Source organism: Macaca nemestrina, chromosome 19, assembly GCF_043159975.1.
Source record: "Macaca nemestrina isolate mMacNem1 chromosome 19, mMacNem.hap1, whole genome shotgun sequence".
NCBI classification, from domain to species: Eukaryota; Metazoa; Chordata; class Mammalia; order Primates; family Cercopithecidae; genus Macaca; species Macaca nemestrina.
Window position 1 is genome coordinate 14,646,378 of NC_092143.1, and position 10,339 is coordinate 14,656,716.

The 10,339-nt window shown below is 34.6% G+C and overlaps 1 pseudogene; it reads right to left on the reverse strand.

Moving 5' to 3' along the window:
- Positions 1 to 6,075: 6,075 nt before the first annotated feature.
- Positions 6,076 to 6,220, reverse strand: LOC139360162 (U2 spliceosomal RNA; annotated as a pseudogene).
- Positions 6,221 to 10,339: the final 4,119 nt, after the last annotated feature.

Below are 10,339 nucleotides of genomic sequence, written 5' to 3' on the forward strand. Positions count from 1 at the left end.
CAGTTCTCCAAGCCAGCTGGTGTGATTTGATGGAGACAGCACTGAGCTAGTTTCCTATCCCCTTAGCCTCCGTGCTTTATTAGGCATGTCATTATTGTTATTTTAAGTATCCACTAGTTCCTCTGTATCACAGGGTTAGCAATAATATCTGTTATCTCCTAGGATTCCAGAAAGAATCAAATAGTGGCATGAAAGCACTTTGTAAACTGTAGAACACTGAACAAGTATAAAATATCTATATTTTCTTACTTTTAATTTTATAGTCATACTAAATGCATCCTGGAACCACCCTTCTCTCACCAATTTTCAAGCCAGTCTTGGGAAAACTGTATTTCTTCACTTTGCTGCTTTCACATCGGCTAATGGGAGTAAACCTTGTATTGTGGAATTACAGGGACTGGACTTAGGGAATATGTATCTCTTAGTGCAGACTAGGTACATTGTTCTGTACATAGGATTTGCATTATTATATATTATTACTTTTATCTTTATTATTGTTGCTACTACTGCTATTTTTCACAAAGTCTCATTTATTTTCCTGTTTTCTTTACCCACATCTTGATACCCGTAGCATTTCCATGATATATCTGCACGGACCAATTTGTTTTAGAATTGTATCATCTTGATTCCTAAAGTTGTTAGTGAACCATTCTCTAACATTACTCAGTGGTCACAAATAAGGCCAAGGAATAATCATACTAAGATGGTGCTTTATCCATTCAGTTGCAATAGAATAGTGGAAACATTGACTATAGCACATTTTATTGCTGGGTGCAATTTTTGGTTATCTTGCAACACTTTACAACATACTTAAAATGAGATTGCATATGGAAAAGTTGAATATCTTGTGTACTCACTGTGTATATTGTTATGAATAAATCCCTAAACTATAACAAATAAATGCAAAATAAAGTCAGGGACTTTCTTCTAAAAATGCTTCATCTTAAAACTGACAATAAGCTGGGCGCGGTGGCTCACGCCTGTAATCACAGCACTTTGGGAGGCCGAGGTGGGTGGATCACGAGGTCAGGAGATCGAGACCATCCTGGCTAACACGGTGAAACCCCGTCTCTACTAAAAAATACAAAAAATTAGCCAGGCAAGGTGGCGGGCGCCTGTATCTGGAGGCTGAGGCAGGAGAATGGCGGGAACCCGGGAGGCGGAGCTTGCAGTGAGCCGAGATCGCGCCACTCACTCCAGCCTGGGCGACAGAGCGAGACTCCGTCTCAAAAAAAAAAAACAAAAACAAAAACAAAAAAAACTGACAATAAAAAGTGAGAAAGAAATTTCTTGGCAATAATTCTTGGCAATAAACAAATGAAAATTAAAATTGAAAAGGAAAAGAAAGGTACCATTAAATACTGATTTCCTTTTTCCAAATTGTGTACTTCAATATCTCTGCACCTATCTCCTCACATTTGTTGGAAAGAAGAGTCCTGCCTCACAGACAAAAAGAAAAATAAAAACAAAATCACTCAATACATCCAGATACATCACGAAATGTTTTAATTTAATTTAATGTTGAAATGTTTGTGATAGTATCATTTTCAGTTGGCATTTCCACATTTGTTACTAATGTTTATGAAGATGAGTCTTTCATATGTAAAACTATTTTTAAAGCAACTTTTTTTTTTTTTTTTTTTTTTTTTTTTTTTATTGTTGAGACGGAGTCTCGCTCTGCCGCCCAGGCTGGAGTGCAGTGGCCGGATCTCAGCTCACTGCAAGCTCCGCCTCCCGGGTTCGGGCCATTCTCCTGCCTCAGCCTCCCGAGTAGCTGGGACTACAGGCGCCCGCCACCGCGCCCGGCTAGTTTTTTGTATTTTTTAGTAGAGATGGGGTTTCACCGTGTTAGCCAGGTGATCTCTTGACCTCGTGATCCGCCCGTCTCGGCCTCCCAAAGTGCTGGGATTACAGGCTTGAGCCACCGCGCCCGGCCTTTTTTTTTTTTTTTAAAGAAAGTCTATGAGAATCAGACGTATTGCGCTGGATTTTTAGGCAGTGACTCTCTTTAAAAACTGCTACATTATACTATATTTCACCTGAATAGAACATTTGTATAATGTACTTGTTTAAATGCTTCAGAGAGACAGCGTTTTTCTCAATCTGAAGAAAATCAGACTAGGCACAAATTCTGCAAGAAATCTAAAGGTAGAAAATGGCTCATCTGTTCTGAAACACTAACACTCACTCTTTCCCTCTTTAAACACTCCAACTAAGGGCTAATTCCCACTCATTCTCTGTAAGTGATTATAGATACTGAACGGCCACAATTATGTTGCTGCATATGAATGTAGCGTTTGATGAATGTAACTACAACAATCACAAAGCAATAGAACTAAGAAGAAAAATGCAATAAACTATCATTTTTTAAATTGCCACACTGAAGTAAAATTATAACATACATACTAAGAAAGGCAAACACTCAGCAGATAAGATCTATTTGAGACAAAATTTTATTATATGTGACAATAACTTGGTATTTTACTTTCTATTATGCAAATTAATGATCATGCTTAGTCCATGTACTGTGTGTGAGAGAACAATCCTCTTTAATGTGTGCAAAGATATGTGCAATTAATAAAAATATTTTAAAGGAGTTATGCTAGATAATAAAAATTCAGACCTTCCTTAACTCTGAATTTAAGTCTTGCAATTTGTTTTCAAACGTAAATTTGGAAAACACTTTTTTTAAAAATTATTTATTTACTTATTCTTTCTTTTATTATTATTATACTTTAAGTTCTAGGGTACATGTGCATAGCGTGCAGGTTTGTTACATATGTATACTTGTGCCATGTTGCTGTGCTGCACCCATCAACTCGTCAGCACCCATCAACTTGTCATTTACCTCAGGTATAACTACCAATGCAATCCTTCCCCACCCCCCGCCCCATAATAGGCCCCGGTGTGTGATGTTCCCCTTCCCCTTTCCTTACTCCTTATACAAAAATTAATTCAAGATGGATTAGAGACTTAAATGTTAAACCTAATACCATAAAAACCTTGGAAGAAAACCTAGGTAATACCATTCAGGACATAGGCATGGGCAAGGACTTCATGTCTAAAACACCAAAAGCAACAGAAAACACTTTTAGCTTATTGTTATGCTAGTCAATTAGGGCAGTGTCCTCTTACAAAGGATGCACTTTTGCCCCACCCAGTGGCCGCCTCACAAATAGCCACCCTTCCCCTGAGTAAGGTAATTCCTTTCCCCTGTGGGTTTTGGTAAGAGAAACCCAAGGGAATAACTTGTCCCTGTGGTTCAATGTGTACATGAAGCTATCGTTTCATCAACGCTGCTTCTATCTGTACTGAGCTGTGGAGCAAACACAAGAATGCCAGCCACTTCAGGACTTCCACCAAATGCTTCTTTATGCAAGATCTACAAAGTCAACTATGCTTTCATCCAAAACACCAAAAGAAAGAGGAAATGTACATCTATGGTAATAAGATTGAGTAGGTGAGAGGAAGAGAAAGGAGGCAAAGTAATGTCATGAAAAAGAGTACAGATCCAGGAGGTTTCACTCTATTCTAATTATATAAATTTGAGCAATTCATTTATATTTTGCTTATACATTCCTGCAAAAGGAAGGGAGTAAAACTTAAGTAAAATCAAGCAACAGGAAACAGGTAAAGTCTCTACAAAAATTGCAAGACAATATTTAATATTTTTATTCTATAGGTCATATAATATTTTTCTCTTTGTGTCTCATGCTTACACATATGCATGCACAAACTGAAAGACACAATTTTACTATCAATACAAAACTATAGCAAAATTAAAATTAAATTAAATGGCATTGATGAAATTACCTTGTCAAGGATTTGGGAGATGTGTAAGAAGTTTTGCTAGGAGATATCTAGATAAGTGACTGGAAAGAATGATTGCTTTATTATTATAAAAGATTGTTTCTCTCATTGCTCCCATCACATTATCTAAATTTAGAAATTATCCTAAACAAATTGAATAATTTTATAAAAAATATTTTTCAGATTCTAAATAGTCATATTAGTGTAAAAACAATGCCACCATTGAAACCACATCAGCAAACTAAAAGAATAAAGAAAGAAACTTGCTGGTTACCTGTCAAGGATACCAGCAGGAGGTCTACAAGATGTCAAATTCTCCCCCAGAGGTTCAATAGCTAGCATGGATGAATGTAAGCCTCTCACTTGCCAGCCTGCCAAATCCTCTGACCACATGAACACTTAGATGATTTCTTAGTCTTACCATAAGAACTGATGTTTCCTTTTAAATAAAACTTTAAATATTTTGCTCTATCCGTGTATTCAACTAATCATTTATACACTCTTCCAAGTGATTCCTTGTACTCTTAACTTGTGACATGGTCCTAACTAGTGGAAAGACATTTCCCATGCCCTGTAAACAATGGCAGTGTATTGAGACAAACAGTAATTAAAACAGTACTGTTAGAAAGTACACTCCACAGAGTGGTAGCGGGCTTGAGCAAGGGGCTAAAGAGTGCTGGTTACAGAATTTTCTGGGGTTTAAATATCCTCTACAGGTTTCCCACTGGTTACTTGGTTACACCATATGTAAATTAGAACTTGGTTTGCAACCAGTCTGACTGGTTGTGGAAGGAAACTAATGAGAGCCGAAGTGAAGTTACAAAGTTACACCTTATGTAAATAAAGATGGCTCATGACCAATCTGATTGGTTCTGGGAGGGGACCAGTCAGAGGTACTTTCCGTTTCGTATCTGGGCAGCGGTGCTGTGGGAGTAGCCTCTGATCCTCTTGTTACTCGGATGTGGACAGGTGAGATTTTCCTTTTGATTCAGTTCTAGGAAGTCAGCACAAATTAGCCTTAGGTTTCCTTTCTGCAGACCCTATTCTCCTGTCTCAAAACGATGGGACAAGGATGGCGATAAGCCATAGCTTTGTGGGGAAACAGCAGGAGAAAACGTATCCCAAAATAGATGTATCTGTGATTGTTTCCTTAAAAAAAGTGTCTTTCCTATGAGTCCTGGAAAATGAGAATAATTCTAGATAGAACCTATGTCATCTATGTCTTTTATAAGTGTCTTTTTGTCTTCTTGGTAAAATTGTTTCCAGATAGAGGTGTGGTTCCTAAACTGTGACTTGAAGTCTCCTCGAGTCTCTGAGATATTGTTCAGGGTCTGCTAGATGCTCCCTTTTCGACTACATGTGTGTGTAAGATTGTATTTTCTTTGTATTCTTCAAACCAAACAGTGTATCTTAGCAAACTGAATGCAGACCCAAATATGAGAATCCTACTTTAGCTAGAATTAGATTTGCAAAAGTGTTAAAAAACATCAAATATCATTGCTTTTGTTTTCAAAAATATTACTTTACCTAAAATATTTATATCCTCAGTAGTATTTAAAAATAAAAAAGGTCCTTGTCCTTATGAGATCATTATCTAATATAAAATATTTTAATCACTCATGTGACTTTATGTTATATTATTAATACTTTTTGAAGTCATAATCTAGCAAGTCAGAATTTCACAGAGAAGAATTTATTTTTGTTTCATTTGGAATATTGCATTAGAAGCCTGAATTTGTTCATTGCCTGTTACAGGTCTATTTCTTTTTTTTTTTTCTTTTTCTTTTTTTTTTTTTTTTTGAGGCGGAGTCTCGCTCTGTCGCACAGGCTGGAGTGCAGTGGCGCCATCTCGGCTCACTGCAAGCTCCGCCTCCAGGGTTCGCGCCATTCTCCTGCCTCAGCCTCGCGAGTAGCTGGGACTACAGGCGCCCGCCACCGCGCCTGGCTAATTTTTTGTGTTTTAGTAGAGACGAGGTTTCACCGTGTTAGCCAGGATGGTCTCCATCTCCTGACCTCGTGATCCACCTGCCTCGGTCTCCCAAAGTGCAGGGATTACAGGCATGAGCCACCGCGCCCGGCCCAAATCAAAGATTTTTAACGTGGATGCATCTAATTTCTGATTTCCAGGTTTGTTGTTATCGCTGTTTGTTTATTTTGCATTTTTGTATATGCAGAATTTTGAACAACTTTTATGGGGATATATATATATAAAATATCATTATTTATATATAAAATTACTTTATATAAATTATATATTCATTTGTATTTTACTTGCTTATACATTACTATAAAAGGAGGGGAGTAAAATTTAAGTAAAATCAAGCAACTGGAAAAAGGTAGTCTCTACAAACATTGCAGAAAATATTTTATATTTTTACACTTGATCTTAGCCAAAAGGCCGAGAAGCGATATATTTTATTATTTTATTTGACTGATAATACAATATTTTTCATTTCACTTTCTTAATAATGTTCTTTGATAACAATAATTTTTAATATTGATTAAGTCCAATTTATCTTGTTTTCTCTTTTTGCTCACACATTTGATGGCACACCTAAGATTATATTGTCAAAGTCAAGGTCATGAAGATTTGCTCCTTTGTTTTCCTTGAAGAGTTGAAATTATTTATATATATTAGTAATGGTATTATATATAAATAATGATATTAATGCATACTTAAAGACAGTTTTATATATATGTGTAAATATATAGTTGTTTTAACCATCTTAAGTATGCAATTTAATATCATTATTTGCATTCACAATATTGTGCAACTGTCATCACTATTTTCAAAACTCTATTAACTGCCCAAACAGAATCTCTGTGACCATTACAGAATTACTCCATTCCTCCCTTTGCCTGTACCTGATACCTCTAATTTACTTTCAGTCCTTATGAATTTAACTATTTCATATAAATGGAAACATACAATATTTGTCCTTTGTGTCTGGATAATTTCATTTACCCAAATGTTTTCAAAGTCCATCTATGGTGTAGCATTTATCAGAATTTCATTCATTTTTAAAGCTGAATAATATTCCATTACAAATACATACCACTTTTTGTTTATCCATTCATTTGTTGTTGGACACTCAGGTTGTTTCTACTTTTTGACCACTGTAAATAATTCTCCAGTGAATATTGTTGTACAAGTAACCGAGTCTCTGTTTCTAATTCTTTTGGATATATGCCTAGAAATGAAATTGCTAGGTCATATGATAATTCTATCTTTAGTTTCCTGAGGAACTGCCAAGCTATTTTTTATAGCAATTGCATCATTTTTCATCTCACCAGCAATGTATGAGGGTTCTGATTTCTATACATCTTTGACAACACTGGTCCCCCACTCCTTTGGTGTTGCCATTGTTATAACCATCCTAGAAAAGGTATGAAGTGGTATCTTCTGGTTTTGATTTGCATTTCCCTAGGACTAACGGTGTTGAGAACCTTTTCATGTGCTTAGTGGCTATTGATATGTATATTCTCTAGAGAAAAGCCTTTGCCTATTTTTTAATTGGGTTACTATTTCCTTGTAGACAAATTCTAGTAGTTCTTTGTCTATTCTGGATATTAAACCCTTATCGGATAAACGATTTGCAAATATTTTCTCCCACTATACAGGTTTTCCTTTCTTAATAATGTTATTTGATCACAAAATTTTTACTATTGATTAAGTCCAATTTATCTTGTTTTCCTCTTTTTGCTCACACATTTGATGGCACACCTACGATTCTGTTGTCAAAGTCAAGGTCATGAAGATTTGCTCCTTTGTTTTCCTTGAAGAGTTATGATTTTAGGTCTGATATTTAGGTCATTGATCCATTTTGAGGATATCAAGTTGTATGATAGTGGGATCCATTTTATTATACGTGGTACGGTATGATCATGGTTTGATAGAGATATCCAACATATTCTTTTGCATGTGGATCTAGTTGTCTCAGCCATATTTTTGAGGAGACTGTCTTAGTCTACTTTCTGCTGCTGTAACAAAATACCACAGATCGGGTAATTTATAAATAGTAGATGTTTACTTGCCTCACATTTCTGGATGTTGGGAAGTCCAAGAGCATGGCATTGGCAGATAATAAGGGCATTCTTGCACATAATCCCATGGGGAATAGGTAGGCAGGGACGTGAGACAGAGAGATACAATGGGGCCAAATCCATCCTTTTTTCAGGAGCCCACTTCCACAATAACTAACCCATTCCTGAGATAATAGCATTAATCAATTCATGAGAGAAGAGTACTCATGACCTATCTAGCTTTTAAGGGTCTCACTTCTGAAGACCATTACAATGGGAATTTAAATTTCAACATGAGTTCTTCTTCCATTTAGTGGAAAAGGAACTTTGGGCCTTTGCCAATAATAAGTTGGCTACAAATGTAAGGTTTTATTTATTGACTTTCAATTTTACTTCCTTGGTCTATATGTCTTTCCTTATACCAATACCTTACTGTTTTGGTAACTGTAGTTTGTACTAGGTTTTGAAATTGAAAAATATAAGAACTATGACTTATTCTTCTTTTTAAATATTAGGCTTGCTACTTAGGTCCCCTTGCAATTTTGTATGGATTAAAAAAATCAGATTTTTCATTTATGCAAAAAAAGATGTTGGTATATTGATAGGTTTGGGGTTGAGTCTATATATAGATCATTTTGGGTAATATTGATTGACATCTTAACAATATTAAGTTTTCTAGTCGAGAAAACAGGATACATTTCTTTTTTAAATAAAAAGTCTTTAATTTCTTTCACCATTTTTCTTGTAGTTTTCAGCGTACAAATCTTTCATATCTTTGACGAAATATATTCTTAAGTGTTTTACTATTTTAGATGCTGCTATAAATGGCATTTTTTTCTTAATTTCCTTTTTGGTTTGCTCATTTCCAGTGTATAAATACCCATTTGATTTTTGGGTATAGAGTTTCTATCCTGCATTTTTTCTGCTTCTGTTTATTAGCTATAAGTGTTTTTTTTTGGTTTAGTTTAGTTTTTTTTTTTTTTTTTAAACTTACAGTGTAATCTTTAAGGTTTTTCATGTATAAGATGATTATATCTGCACACAGAGAAAATTTTAGTCCTTTCCAATTTGAATGTTCTTTGTTAATTAGTTAATTTACTTAGTTTTGGCTAAGTGCCCTTTCTAGGACTTCCAATGCTATGTTAATTAAAGCAGTGAAAGTGGACATTCTTGTCTTATTTCTGAAAATTTTTCAGTCCTCCCACATTGAATATGCTATTAGCTGTGGATTTTTTATATATGGCCTTTATCATAATGAGGGAGTTTCTTTCTATTCCTAGGTTGGGTATTTTTTTATATTGAAAGAATGTTCAATTTTGTCAATTTTTTTTTTCTGTTCAATTGAGATTATTGTGCATTTTTTTATTCCATTAATATTATGTATTCCATTAATTGATTTTTGCTTTTGAAACACAATTGCATTCTTGGGATAAATCCCACCTAGTCATGATTTATAATCCTTTTAATATGCTGTTGAATTCAATTTGCTAATATTTCTTTGAGGCTTTTTGCATCTCTACGCATAAGGGATATTGACCTGTGGTTTTCTTTTCTGGTGATGTCTTTATCTCACTTTTGTATCTGAGTAATGCTGGCCTCTTAGAATGAGTTAGGAAGTGTATCCTCCTTTTCAATTTTATGGAAAACCTTGAGAAGTATTGGTGGTATTTGTTTTTTAAATATTTGGTAGAATTCACTGGTAAAACCACTGGTTCTTTTTCTTGTTAGGAAGTTTTTGATTACTGTTTCAATGTCTTGTTACACAATGGTTGAAAATTTCTGTTCTTTCTTGAGTCAATTTAGGTAATATGTATGTTTGCAAAAGATTGCCTATTTATTCTAGGTTTTATAATTTTGTAGTGTAAAATTGTTCATAGTATTATTTTACAATCCTTTTTATTTCTGTAAAGTTGATAGTATAGTCAACAGTTTTATTTCTGATTTTATTTTGGTCACTCTAGCTAAAAAGTTGCCAATTTTGTTGATGTTTTCAAAGACAAGACTCTCTATTTTATTTATCTCCACTCTAATATCTATTATTTCCTTCCTTCTTCTAGCTTTAAGTTTAGCTTGCTCTCTTTTTATAGTTTCTCAAAATGTAAAACTAGGTTCTTAATTTGAGATCTTTCTTCTTTTTCAAGGTATGCATTCATAATATAAATTTCTCTTGGTATTGCCTTTACTCAAACATATGAGTTTTGATATGCTGTGTTTTTGTTTTCATTTGTCTGTATTTTTTTTAAATTTCTCTTGTGACATTTTTCTTTGACTTATTGGTTTTGAGTACATTATTTTATTTCCCTGTATTTATGAATTTCCTAGTTTCCCTTCTGTTATTGATATCTAGCTTCATATCCTGTGGTCAGAAAAGATAGATTATATTATTTCAATTTTTAAAATTATGTTTATTATTATTTTTTCAGTTCCAGGGTACACGTACAGGACATGCAGGTTTTTTACAAAGGTAAACCTGTGCCATGACGGTTTGCTGCACCTATCAACCCAT